Raw genomic sequence first — 15,088 nt, forward strand, 5'->3', positions numbered from 1 at the left:
CAAGCAATAACAAAGCCAACAGGTGTGGAATTGTAAATATAGAGGTTATGTAAAGACGTGCAGGACAAAAAACGCACGTGCGTAAAGCCATACATATTGCCTTTAAAATAGTTATGATTGTTTGAAAAGTTACATTAAATATGATTGAGATGCATGTTTCTAATTTTACTGACACATTCCCATAATTACTTGAAATTGGATTGATGGTATTGAAAACAAGACTTCCTTGGTGCAGTTATGGACTGCATAAATGATGAACAAATGTATATGGGTTGAAGAACATATGAATATAAGGGGTGCACGAAAGAAGGGGATGAGAAGGAACAGGGTCAGACATAGGGAGGAATAAAGGGTGAGAGATGGAGGAAAAATGACAGAGAGCAAAAGAGAGTGAGAGAGACAAAACATCATGAAAGAGACAGCAATGGAGAGGGAGGACACAAACGAGTGAAAGAGAGGGTGGAGTAGAGAACTGGGAAACATAATCAGGAAGTTTTATTTTTACATGAAACAATGAGATTTAGCAGGTTCCCCATGCAATATGGCATACACATCGCTAATGGGTAGAACTTTAAATTAAAACTCTTCCTGTTTCTTGTTGAGCATTATGCTCTTTTAGAAACACTCTTCTGGGTGTTGTGCTGCTTCTTAAGATGCTGTTGTGGTTCTCAATTGCTAACAGAATATATTGTGTACAACAATATAGTACAGAGTACAAGAAACAACACGAAAAGCTGCACAAAGCTGTAGATGACAGCCCTATAGGAGCTTAACAAGAAATTATGTTTAGCAAAACATTTCATAAAGCTGTGAAACACCTCCCACTCACAGCTATTGTTAGCAGGAAAGTCTGCAATGCAAAATCAGTTAAAATGAAAGCATTCTATATCCTAAGAATACCACGTACAGCCTACACACATCAGTAAAGAAGCCTTCCTGCTAGCAGCACATTTAGCATGGCTTATCTTCCCAAATGAAGTTATTGCACACGTGCATGTGATTTGTATGCTATCTTAAACAAAGAAAAAGTGAAACCCACACTGGTAACAACCAAAATGACTGTCACTGTTCATTAGAATTCCTCAAGAATTATTCTGTGCTCCTAAAGAGTCACAAGCAAGAAAAACGTATACAAATGTCTAAGGTTTAGCCATATTTAATAGTGCAAGAATACACAACAAGTTACTTCATTAGTAACATTGTAAAAAAGGGAAGAAGAAATAACACTTACATATATGACCAGAGGGATTGTGAATACATAAATAATCAAAACATTTTTTGAAAAAAAGAAAAGTACATAAATTCAAATAGATGAATGGAAAATACATAGATACATGTAATAAACAAGCATTAATGTGCCAAAATGGTAGACTCTTTTTTCGCAGTCTCAGAAAAACTATTTTTGTGTATGATTCTGATTTGCTTGTCTATTCACTTTCATGATCAATATATGATCATACTCTTTATCTGCCAATGTGTAGGTTCATGGATCTAGACATTTTTAGTCAGTGCTCATACAGGCTTGCCCCAAAAAATGGGCACTAAATACACATTTCGGCTTGCCAACAGTTAACAGCATCTATGTTGTGCCTTCCTCAGGGCGGATGGACTTCATAGTCCTAAAAGGGGAGGGAGGTAGATACATGTATATATCAATATTTCATTAGAACATATTCATACATTATCTCAAAAAGAACATTCTTGAAAGTCATAACTGCTACTAGATTAGTGAACAAATTCCCACGTAGTACTCACCCTGTAGCGTGGACAGGGGTACATGAAACTTGTGGCTTTTTGATTACAAAAACGAAAAAGGTCCTGCAGGATTAGTGGATTGAACCTTATAGTCACTAACAGGTTATTCAATCATTTGAGAGACCCACTGTAAGGAATAAAGGGGAAACTTCAGGTTGTGAGAGCAGGATAACCTATTTAAAGCTACTGTAACTAATGCAGACAAAGAAAGGGTTACTACATGTGAAGTACCTTATTGTAAATCTGAATTCCAGGTGTTCGGTGATGGGGGCTATGGCCCGTTCTCCTCTTTTGATTAGTACTTATCGACTTCTTATTTCAAGTTGTATTGGGTCTGCTGTGGTGCTGAAGGAACCACTTTCAGGTTCCAGATTTCTAAAAACGCCCCAAAAGAAGGAATAATTTTGTAACTCGATTACTTTAAGAACAAAGGAAATTATTTGAAAAGAGCAGAGCTGTTACTGGGATTCTGTTCTGTCATTTTGGTCATCAGCTTGGATAGTGCACAAGAACACAGCTAACTCCAAGGCATGATATCTGGATTGTATGTAAAGATAAGTTCTATCTGCCAAGAGGGTTATAACTTCATTTTGTTGCAGAAAAAGTACGAGACAAACCGAAGACTTCATGGCGTAGACTGGGTTGTGACTGCCGCTAAAGCTGTGTATTTGTGGGATACGTCACGTACCTGAAAGTGATGTTGTAGAGGAGGAGCGTTGTTCACGAACGCGCTGCTGTATTTGGAACAATAAATGGGGAATCAGTTCACACTGAGTGCAGGGTTCGATGGTGCGTGCATGAAGCTGTGAAAGCATTTTACAAAAGTGGATGTGTGGGTAATGAAAACAAAATAATTTGTGTGTTATTCAAAAGGATTTGAAGATCTAAGCCGTGTGGCTTACTCACTGAGTCTGTCAGGCATCCATGGCAACTCACAGAGCTCGAGTGGCGGATCTTGTTTGATTTTCTTGTATCTTACTTCATCTGCTAGTAGTGCTTGAACCATGGCTTTATATTAGGTTGTGGTCATCAAAACAATGCCTCCGCCCTTATCTGCTGGTTTTATCACAAGTGCCTGATTTTTTGCAAGTTCAGTGATAGCTTTGTTTTCTTGTTTTTAGTTTTTTAAGATCTGGCATTATACATTTTTCAAAGGCAAACATTTCTGGAGGAATTTGATGGTCCTGAGGACAGAAGGTTGAAGGAACATGTAGTCCCGAGTCAGGTTCGGTCTCCATAGGAATTTCGTCTTCGCAAAAATACTTTTAGACGTATTGTTCTGAAAAACGTTTGAATTTCCACCTCTATGGTTCAAGCACTACTAGCAGATGGAGTAAGTACAAGAAAATCAAACAAGATCCCACTAAAGACATTACTTTAGAAATTACTGAGATGTTGACATATGCTAGAGACCGCAAATGGATCACTGTGAAATAATTTGAATTTCTAACCACAAATCAAGGAAGAACTCTGTTGAAATACGCACTTCCCAAAATCCACAAAAACATGGAGAACCCACCCGAGCGACCAATTGTCTCTGGCTGTGGTTCATTTCTAGAACCTATATGCAGATTCATTTATTTTTCCTGAAACCCATGAGTATTAAAACACCTACGTACCTCCAAGACACTACACAAACCATCCAGGTCTTTGAAGGCATAAGATTTGATGACAACACCCATCTACTTGTAAACTTAGATATTTGCTCTTTGTATACAAGTATAGTAATCTTAGATATTTGCTCTTTGTATACATGTATACCACAGACCACAGCAATGGACTGTATACGCAAACATTTGGCACACTTTAACTTACAAGACAGAGTGCCAGAAAACTTGATAAATGGAATGTTGAATTCGGCCCTCTCTAAGAACTATTTTGAATTTGTTAGCCAATTCTATTTCCAGACCAATGGCACTGCGATGGGAGCCACTTTTGCACCCAGTTTGGCAGTACTATTCATGGCTGACATTGAGGAAACTAACATTCTGTCCAAGTTAAACCCTTTCAGGAACCAAATAAAACAATTGAAAGAATATACTGACGATATTCTGTGTATCTGGGACAGTTCCAAATCAGATCTTGAATCGTTTCTCCTATTGCTTAAGAATGTAGACAAGAACATCCAGTTCACCATGGAGTGTAGCAATGCAGAAGTCAATTTTCTTGATTTAAAAATCCAAAATGACAATGGCTACTTAAAATGAAACCTTTTTCGAAAACCGATCAGTAGGAACACTCTACTACACTTCTTAAGTGACTATCCTAAACATCTACGAGAAAATCTCCCGTATGGTCAATACCTTTGGCTCAGAAGGAACTGTACACATTTATTTGACTTCTATAACCATGTGGACAGACTAGCACAAAGGGGATACCCTCATCGTATTATCACACAATTAAAGAAAAGGGCCAGATTTTGCAACAGGGAAGCCCTCCTGAGAGAAAGTGAGAACAAAAAGGAAAAAGAATCAAGAACTACCTGTGTAATCACACATGGGGCACATGTTTCCCAAATTTGGAAATCTATGACAAAACATTAATCACTTACAGGGTTCAGTCTACCCAATGAACCACTACCTCGGTTCACCTATAAAGAAGCAAAAAATTTGAAGGACCAACTGGTCCACTCCAGATTCACAAGACGGGCCCCCAGGTTCGATCTGTGAAATCTAAGAACTACTGTTGGACATTTTCCATGTGGAAACTGCATGTCATGCAGATTTACTAAAAAGATAAAAGAATTCAACATTAAGGATAAAACATGGATACTGCGCAGTCTGACCAACTGCAAGACGAAACAGGCAGTGTACATAATTGAGTGCCCATGCGGTTTGAGATACGTGGGTCAATCGCTAAGACCGATACACATAAGGATGTGCGAACTTAATCCAGGATAAGGTGTAAAAACCGGTGTGCCCCCTCTTGTGAATCATTACATTTACGCCCAACACACAGCAGATGACCTACTCTGGTGGATTGTAGACACTGTTGAAAACTCAGCTAACACTATGGGGAGCCTATTGCAAAAAGAGGCCATATGGATCCATTGATTGGATTCCTTTCATCATGGTCTTAATGAAGAGTATCTACCCCACTTAAAGGGTCTTTTCCCCTAAGAAGCCCAACCCTGGTGTGGCCCATACGACTCCCTTGAACAGCAGGCAATGGCCGCTCCCATGTTATGCCAAAACTATTTTGCAAACCAACTGGCTCTAAGACTTTTTTACTCCACTCCAAAGGATCCCTCTCCCAAGCTAAACTGGGGTTCAGTGCATGCACACTGGACTCCCTTAACCAGCAGGAAATGAAAGCTCTCATGTCATGGGCAGTTCACTTACACACCAACCAGGCCAAGTTGTCATCTTTCCACACCAGGAACCTTGATACAGATATTGGCCAGGGCACGCAAATTCACCACTGCCCAACAAAATAACCTCCCAATCAATGTATGTGGACCACTGCATGTCCACATGTATAAACAAGAATTTACCGATGTTGGAAGCACTCCATACGTAATGACACATTGAGAAGCCCTCCCAGTTGCCCAGGAAACATTCGGAATGTTCCATTGTGAACCTACGACGAAAAGCATACTTACGCACACCATTAATACACTGCATCTCTTCATGCGTCCCTCGCTTTGATTAATCAACCTTCAATTTTGTGATTAACCTTTATATTGCTCCAAGCCCTAACGGGTCCGCTTTCGCATCTATTTTTTACTGTAATGTGGCTTTTCTCCACCCCTGGACTTTGAAACACACAATGGTAGCGCTGTCTCTAGTTTGGATCAGTTACAATAACAACAAGTGAAACCCAAGGCGCCCAGTATTCTGTGCTGCAGCACAAACAGCTAGAGGACGCAAACTCGAGTTACGCGAGTTGCCCTGGACACCCGACAGATTAAGTAAGTAAGCCACATGGCTTAGGTCTTCAAATCCTTTTGATTAACACAAAAATTAAGGTGATTTCATTACGCACGCAACCACTTTTGTAACATGTATTCACAGCTTTGTGTGCGCACCATCGAACCCTGCACTCCGTGTGAACTGATGCCCCATTTACTGTTCCAAATACAGCAGCGTGTTCATGAACAACACTCCTCCTCTACAACATCACTTTCACTGGTGTACTTTAGGATTCTTCCTAACAGGTACGTGACATATCCCACAAATACACAGCTTTAGCGACAGTCACAACCCAGTCTACGCCATGAAGTCTTCGGTTTGTCTCACACTTTTTCTGCAAAAAAATGAAGTTATAACCAACTTGGCAGATAGAACTTATCTTTATAAACAATCCAGATATCATGCTTTGGAGTTAACTGCGTTCTTGCGCACTGTCCATGCTGATGACCGAAATTACAACAATATCCCAGTAACAGATCTGCTCTTTTCAAATAATTTCCTTTGTTCTTAAAGTAATCGAGTTACAAAATTATTCCTTCTTTTGGGCCTCTTTAGCAATCTGGAATCCGAAAGTGGTTCCTTCAGTGCCACAGCAGACCCAATACAACTTGAAATAAGAAGTCGATAAGTACTAATCAAAAGGAGAACGGGCCATAGCCCCCGTCACTGAACACCTGGAATTCAGACTTACAATAAGGTACTTCACATGTAGTAACCTTTCTTTGTCTACATTAGTTACAGTAGCTTTAAATAGGTCCTCCTGCCCTCACAACTGAAGTTTCCCCTTTATTCCTTACAGTGGGTCTCTCAAATGCTTGAATAACCTTTTAGTGACTATAAGGTTCAATCCACTCGTCCGCAGGACCTTTTTCATGTTTGCAATCAAAAAGCCACACGTTTCATGTACCCCTGTCCACGCTACAGGGTGAGTACTACGTGGGAATTTGTTCACTAATCTAGTAGCAGTTATGACTTTCAAGAATGTCTTTGTGAGATATTGTATGGATTTGTTCTAATGAAATATTGATATATACATGTATCTGCCTCCCTCCCCTTTTAGGACTATGAAGTCCATTCGCCCTGAGGAAGGCACAACATAGATGCTGTTAACTGTTGGCAAGCCGAAATGTGTATTTAGTGAAATGGTGAGTTGCAGTGGGGTGTAATCATTCAGGAAGGGCACAGAGGGGGACAGAGAGGGTGTCACCAGTCGGTCTGTACGCAGGAGGCAGGGATGGGTTATCTCTGTCAAGGAGGGACATAGGGCAGAGAGGGGTTTTCACCAGTTGGTGGAGGCTGAGGAGGATGGGATGGACTGTCACCAGTGAGAGGCACAGGGGCCAGAGAGCAGGCAGCAGCAATGAATGAGGGGCAAGTGTTGGCAGAAGCACTTAGAAGGACACAGGGGGGACACGATGAGGAAGAGTTGGGGTGGCATAAATCAGCGAATGGCACAGGGGCTTGTGTGGTCAGGTGGATGAAAAGGGTAAACATAGAAAGAAATAACTGGGGCAGAGGCTATTGTGGTGATAGGGTGGGTTTGGGGGGGATTGTCTGCTTTGATATTTACTCAAATGGATTGAGTTCACTTGCCCCACATCTCGCCTCTCCATGCTCTGCTTTATTTTAACGTGGGCCAGGAAGTGATACACGGCCAATGCAGCAATATGAGAGGCTGTCTATCACTTCCCAACTTCTGGGACCCATGACCTGTTTGCTCAATCCTTCCCACCAATGTTATTGTCTCGGTATAGATACTGTTGAACCGACTTTTATTCTTGCTGAATTTGTAATACCTTTATTTTTATTTATTTCCAGTGTTTTCTGATCAATTTCTGATTCTTCATAGAGTCCCAAACGGTTTTTCACCATTATCAACTGCATTTTCCCTAAACTTTATTTTTGAGGTGCACTCAACTGTGCACCTCAACTGTGCAACTGTGCAACTGTGCAAGACATAACAAACAGGGGTTCGATTTCAGATGTCAAAATGGGCCCTGTGGAATCTTATTCCCCTTTTCCTTTGCTTACAGGGATCTCTGTAAGACTTCCATGTAAGTCTGCTCTTCTCGAGTGACCATTACTCTTCCCCAGATATGTTGCTGGAGGGATGACACTAGGTGCTTCTTTAACAACATTGCTCACCTGTAACTTTGCAACACCCCCCAGAGGGAATGCCCAGAGCTACGTTATTCCCCATACAATAATTTCTTATTGATTATCTCATAAGGATCTTGTCAGAATTTCAGAAGATCTTACATAAATACTACTATGATTTTTTAAAGAATTAAATACGTATTTTGGTATCATATACGTTATTATAATGTTCTTATTATTGTTCCCAAAATCCCACTATTTTCTCACAAGTCCTTTTGAGTTACTTATAAGAATGTTATGAGGCATTTTTGTTTGGGTCACACAATCATGGGTACTGCACTTTGTGCTAAATTTCAGCCAAGTCGTCAGCAATACCTTTGCTGCAGAGAGTGAATTTATGACCTCAAAGTGACTCCCTCTTACAACATGGCAGCACTTCAAACACTCTGAGTTTGATATAAGAGATGAGACTATTCTGAGTCGGCTTAGGCCTATCACATGTGTTGTATAGCGCAGTTGTAGTCCATGAAAACCCAAGGTATTTGACCCATTTGCACATAATCCTTAAAAGTGTAATTTAGATAAACCGTCATCCCCTTTAGAAGGAGTTTGATGCTATGAGATTGAACCTTATTCACATATGGTAACTGATTGTCAATGTTCATTCTGTCATAGGGGAAGACTCTTCTTTTTAGTCAAGGCAAAGGTGGCCCTGATGTCTGAAGGACTAAGAGCTGAACACAAATTGTGTAATTCAGCGCTTTTTACCACTATTAATTTGTGGGACTCACTTTGAAAGTTGAACAGTTGCTTTTTCTTGAAACAGGTAGCCCCTGAAAAATTTCCTTGGCTTTGTAAAATCAATCATCATAGGAAAGAAACATGTTGGGTTTTAGTATGTTTTATGAAATAGTATGATCGTGATACAATTAGTATGAATGGTGTGTTTGAGTAGTGTTTGAGATTTGCACAGCATGAGACACTTTATTGAAATACATTGGGAACGGTCTATTGTCTATTCCCGTTGCACTATCTGTTCCCTGTACTGTTACAACTACATATTTGGATCTATGAAACCTATATACATTTTTTTTATTTTTATTATCTGATACTGATTAAATATGTGATATTTTGAATCTGATTTGTACAGATTGACTTTTTCTTCTGACTGTTGGATTTAAGAGTCTTTCACTTCTAACAGATATAGTCACTCACAAGCATTTTGTTGTTTGGTTATTAAAGGTTGTTAACCTTTTGGAGGGACTGCTTGTGGTCTTTCTCCCTTACGCCTCCTGCGGTTGTTTAGCACTTCAAACAAAAATGTACATCTCATATCCATGATACAATGTCTGATTGCATGACAATGGTACTTGTGCTTAAAACCTAGGGAACAACCAAGTGCACCGTTACGGCAGGTTGAAGCCAGAATACAGTACATTGGTGGACCAGGTCCCTGCAGCCATATGGACCCATGATGAAAGCCATAATTATTAGCAGCTGCTAGCAAATCACCTACAAGCTGAGAAAGAGTTCTCATGTGCTCCAGCAGCAATGGCCAAGAATTACACTAAAGAGTTAAGGCTCTCCAACTGACTATGTATGTCTCACAGTTTGCAGACATGTTGCTGTTAGGATGAGTGTTGTGACAAATGAAATGGGTAGCAGGCCCAGTGTGCATCATGCTCATATGGGTTTCATACTTGAATCCATTTTACAGTTATGTTTGACAAATATAAAACAGCGGTGATTCTTTTGTTCCCAAACTTTTATTTTATGCAAAGCAGCCATGTGTTATTTGTCCCCCTCTCCTTTCTCATGGGTGATTAATTAACTGAATGAGAGTGAGTTATTCACTGATTGAATTGTCAGTATACCTAGTAAGATAGTGTTTTATTTCCAGTCAGCGATTTACTTCACATTTAACAATAGAGATTACTTAGAATATGCGGACTGGATGCAAACATGGCCAATGTAGTGAGTGCTCAGTGATACCAAAATAACGTTTTTTAGGTCTCATGGTTTATTGTTAACTCCCTTTAAGGTGATATCTGTCATCTTTTAGGAAATGCTTGCTTGTTAGAACTGCCCCCACGATCGATTTTGCATCCCGCTTAAAACACTGACTATAATCAAGAATGCATGCTCTTGTGACAGAGCCAGTGGCAAAGTAGGGGACTTCTCCTTGATTGGGCCCTGCATGCTTCCTGATGAGCTGGAATGCATAGGCGTGAGCTGCACGCCATGCCAACCCTACGGCATTCAGGTTAGAGGATACTGTTGCCCTATGGTTGCTAGGTCCCAGGCACCTGACTGATTCTGCTGGGCTGTCATTGCCCACTAAAGACTGCGAGTTTACCACCAAATCAGCAATGTGCGAACTTGAAGGACAGTTCAAACAAAAAGTATATGTAAGTTATTTGTGGCTTTGGACTGGAACTTGAAGGACAGTTCAAACAAAAGGTATATGTAAGTTATTTGTGGCCTTGGTGGGCAGGAGGTTTTAGAGGCTGGGGGCATAGAAAGAAAAGACAAGCCTTCTGGATATTTCCTTCCTTCACTTTTGGAGTTCAAGTCTGCACTTGTCCTTCTTTCTGGTGAATTGTAGGCCTCTGGATTTGCTGAGGTTCTGTAGCGAGGTAGCTAGGGAATTTGAGGCTGACAGCCTTGTAGATGATGCAGCCGGATTCGAAGGTGAAACATGCATGCAGTGGGATCCACTTCCATTCGATGAGCATCGGAGTAATATAAACAAATAGGCAGAGCCCTTTGGTGAATAAGCTGAAGCCTGTAGGAGACATTGCAGGGGTGCCAGGGCGGTCACCTTAAGCTCTTTCAGGAGTGTATTGCCACCATCTTGGTGGGAAAGGAGCAAGGCTTAGACAACAGATGTTTGGTGGCATGAAGTGCCTGGGTTAGTAACAAGGCAACTATTAGATGTTTTCAAGTGTCGACATGGGGAACTATTTTTAAAATTGTGTAGCTTTTGGCCACATTTTCTTTGCAAACTGTTATAAAAATGCATGATTTGAAGACTTTCTAAAAATGTTTTTCTGGTAAAAAAAACCTGAGTCCAAGTACATTTCTTAGAGCTCCCACACTATGCTTGATTGCTTACGCTTATTCATGAGAAATGTTAAAGCCCCTGCACTATACATATTCACCTGCCACCATTAGCCTTGACTTGTTTACAATGCCAGTGCCCCATCTGGCGCAACCCACCCACCCAGCTCTCCACCCACATAAACTGGCTCTGTGATACCCTTAGCATTACGGACTGGGCACTGGATTGGTTGACCTCTTTCTTTTCAAATCGGCTGTCCCAAGTGCAATTGGGATCTTTTCTCACCTCTACTTCACGCTCTACTTGTGGTGTCCCTCAGGGCTCTATCCTCTTGTCATGGCTTTTCAACATTTACCTCTCCCCTCTTCCACACCTGATATCCATCTTCTCTCCTCATTTCCAGTGCTATGCTGATGACACACAGCTCCTCATTAAGCTTCCTTCCTACTCCTCCTTCTCTTCCCCTCTCATTCCCGATTGTCTGACTGGTATTCAGGCATGGTGTGCTTCTAGTGATCTCTGCCTTAATGCCAGTATGACTGAGATCCTTCTCATTGGGACCCCTTCCCCTTCCTGCCTTCCTACTCTCTTGCTGTCCTCCCTGGCCCCTCTTCCCTCACCCTAGCATGAGGCCAAAAACCTGGACGTCTTGACTCCTCTCTCTCCTTCCTACTTCATATTTCTGACGTTGCTAAGAAGGCCCACTATCAACTTCACTTCCTTAGAGGCATTCGCCCCTTTGACTAATTCAGAATAGGACTGCAAGACATATCCTTGGCCTGAAGCCCAGGGACCACATCTCTCCAGCAGTAAATTCTCTCCACTGGCTCCCGGTGGTTACAAGGATCAAATTCAAGACCCTCTGCATCATCCACAAGGCTTTCTGGGAACTTGCTACATCTAACTCTATCTCCCTAAATACTTCCCTGCTAGAGTACTTCGGTCCTCTAGCTCCAACTCTCTGCAGGTCAGACATTTCTCCAAGCAGAGAGTGGTGAGTAGATCTCTTTCTTCAGCAGGCGCCGCCTCTGTAACGGCCTCCCTGCCCATCTCCAACTTGAGCCGGATTGCCCTAAATTCGAGAAGCTTCTCAAGACCTTCCTTTTCGCCACCTCCTTCCCTCTCCCCCTCCCTTGTTAGTCTCCATCTGACACTGTGACTGTTGCCTGTCTCCCTTCTGAGCCTTACTGGGGCCAGCCCCTCCCTGGACCAGTCTTCCTCTGCAAACTTTACCAGCACTTGCCTACTGGAACCCTTCCCCGACTATCCTGAGGCTGGTCCATCCTCCTCACTCATGCAGGTCTCCCTCACCCCGTCTCCTTATCCCTTCCCTTTTCCCCCAGTCAGCCCCCACCCCTTTACTTTTTTATTTACTGCACTTGCACGATCCGAATGTCAAAAGGCCTAGTACGACCTTTATTGTCATTTTCTCCCCTGTCCAGCCCCCCTCTTTTGTCTGGTGGCACATGGAAACACTTTCCGCTGTAGAGGATCCATACAAATGTTCAATAAATACAAAATAAAAACATGTATATTGAGTCCCTCAAAAGGAGATCAATGTTTATATGCTGTTATATTTCAGTTGAGGGCATCATAAAATAAATATCTGTGAAAAACAATTTAGATGTAAAACAGCTAAAGTGACCACCGTTATTTTCAGTGTTATGATTCCCTTTCAAAAATAAAAAGGGCATACATCAAACCAAAATACCCCAAGTAGTATCGACTGCATACATGGGAGGCTCAAACCCTGTTTTGCACTTGATTGAAGGGTTCAACCAGCTGATTTATGGTTTCACCTGGACTGAAGGATGGTTCATAGGGTGACTGAGGGGTTCCCCATGAGAGGTCTCTGATCTCTGGTCTACCAATGTTCAGGGGCTTGACACATGCCTCTGTACCAATATGCTTGAACATTGGTCACCTATGTGTCTTTTGTGGTCAGGTCCTACATTTGTACTGTGGCCAAAGCAGGTGCATAGACACCTGCTGAATGGCAAAGAAACAAATGGTGGGGAAATTATAGATAGCATTCATTAAATACTTTATTTCGGCAAAAGAGCCATAAAAGCACATATACATTCAACTACATATAATATAACATTGCCCCGACAGATATAATCCAGTCACAATTGGGTGACCTTGTAAGATAACGAAAATATACAGCCACACCAGGGACCTGTTAAAAAACAATCAAGCTAAAATCAGATTCTTGTTCAAGTAAATGGAATTCACATGAACTGCTACAGCATTATCAAGTACATGGATCTATATAAAACATCGGGGAAGCGTCACTCAAAAAGTGACAAGTGGCAGTGTGGGACGAGGATAGAGAATCTCGCAGCCTCGCCCTATCAGCTAACTACAGTGCTTCTTCCTGTCAACGCCGGACTCCTCCTTCTTAGGAACCAGGCCCTGTGTATAAAATGCGCAGTTGCAAAAATTACACGCAGGTCAGCATATTGGCTCAGAAATCTTTCAGCCACTGCTGTCTGACGAAACCCTGCCTCTGTCAGGATTGGCTTTAAATACTTTTTTCTCAATTTAGTAAGACCATTACAAATCAACATGAAGTGAATAATTGTCTCATTTGTAGCCCCACAATGGTGGCTTCTGGAGTTCAGTGTACGCTTCAAATTTAATATAGAAGACATCGTGGAGGCCATCTGGGTTATCCATAGAACTGTGGCATCCAGATCCTTGAGAACAGGCTTTACGTAAGAGATCCATTTTACACTTTTTCCTCCCTCTAAAGAGAGGACGTGCAAAAATGCCGCCTCATAGGATTACAAGCCACGTTATTTCAATAATCTGGCCCAGAAGAAGGCTAGTCTTGCACAAATAAGTGGGCGGCTGGGACTATGTCAAGATCTAAATGAACCAAAGCTGAGGAAGGGCTTAGAGGTAACATTAAAAGCTTCTTTAAGAACTTCTTTAAGTACTGATTTTCGAGATATCACAGTAGCCCCGGAGCACTGAGCCATAAGTGGCAGCAGGAAGGGCCTATTTAAGGAAGAGGTTTAGTGCCGGGGAAATGCCATGTTTCACATGGAAAGGTAGTATTGACCTTTTGCAGAAAGATGGAGGAATTTTTTTATTTGTTTGGACCAACCACCAGAGTCTTGGAATGTCAGCCTTAAGTAGTCATAATACTTCATGTGCACTAACACTGGGCCATTTGCTTCTAATTTTTATTGATATGATTTTGAGTTAGTAGGTTTGAACATCATGGTCTTGGATTTATCAATACTTAGATCAAGGTTAAGCCCCTTACACTTAAAAAATAAAATAGAGTGTTTTTTTTCGGCTTTGGGGAGTTGTAGATATAAGGACGGCACTGTCCGCATAAAATAGAGCTGGGTACTTCTCTTCACCCCTTTTAGGACAGTCTTGGCAATCTCTAAGCAACCCTTCTATGATTTCTTGGATATAGAGATTGAATAAGAATGGGAAGGGGAATAGGAAGGGGGTCAAGACACATCCTTGTCGACCCCTCTCTCTACAGAAAATGGGGGTGTTAGCTCATCGCCCGCCCCAAATCGAACGATAGCCCCATTTTTAGAATATAACTGGCAAATTATATGAATGAGATTGAGGGGGGTTTTTTACGTGCAGCAAGGATTTGCCACAAGGTTGTTGTACAAACTGAGTCGTACATCGTCCTTCGATCTAAAAATGACACATATAAATTCTTTTTAAAACAGTATATTTCTGGATCAATAGCTGAAGGATGATGTGGAGTGTTGGCCATTATTTACTATGAATGTTCAAGTGGGCATAACACGTTATCACCTGTAGTTCCAGCACCCCCCCCCCACCCCAAAGAGACAATGAAAAACCTTGGCAATGGGTCCAGGACCATGCATGGAGATGCCTCCCCAAACATGCACTTTCTCTAGATGGTTCATCTGTCGTTTCCAGGGGAGGTGACCTCTGTTCCACAACAACATCCTGTTGAACTGTTCTAGTGCAATGGATAGTTTGACCGTGAGCAGCCTGTCTGTAAACTACTCGCCTGTCTTTATTCACTATTTTGCTTTAAACACCAACTTCTCCTTTTTTACAGCACAGATCATAGTTGGCAGCCTTCAACGTGACAGAAATACACCATTACTGTACTGCACACAAATACAACATATAAACAATGGACCAAACACTGCCGTGTGTTGTGCCTGAACATAAGGTCAGTGGGCTGGTAAATAAAACGCCCTCATGTGTCCCTCCTCACAAGTCCTGTCCTTCCTAACTGTACTCCAGTTCAACA

The sequence above is a fragment of the Ambystoma mexicanum genome, chromosome 7p, assembly GCF_040938575.1.
Source record: "Ambystoma mexicanum isolate Mex_15411 chromosome 7p, UKY_AmexF1_1, whole genome shotgun sequence".
NCBI lineage: Eukaryota > Metazoa > Chordata > Amphibia > Caudata > Ambystomatidae > Ambystoma > Ambystoma mexicanum.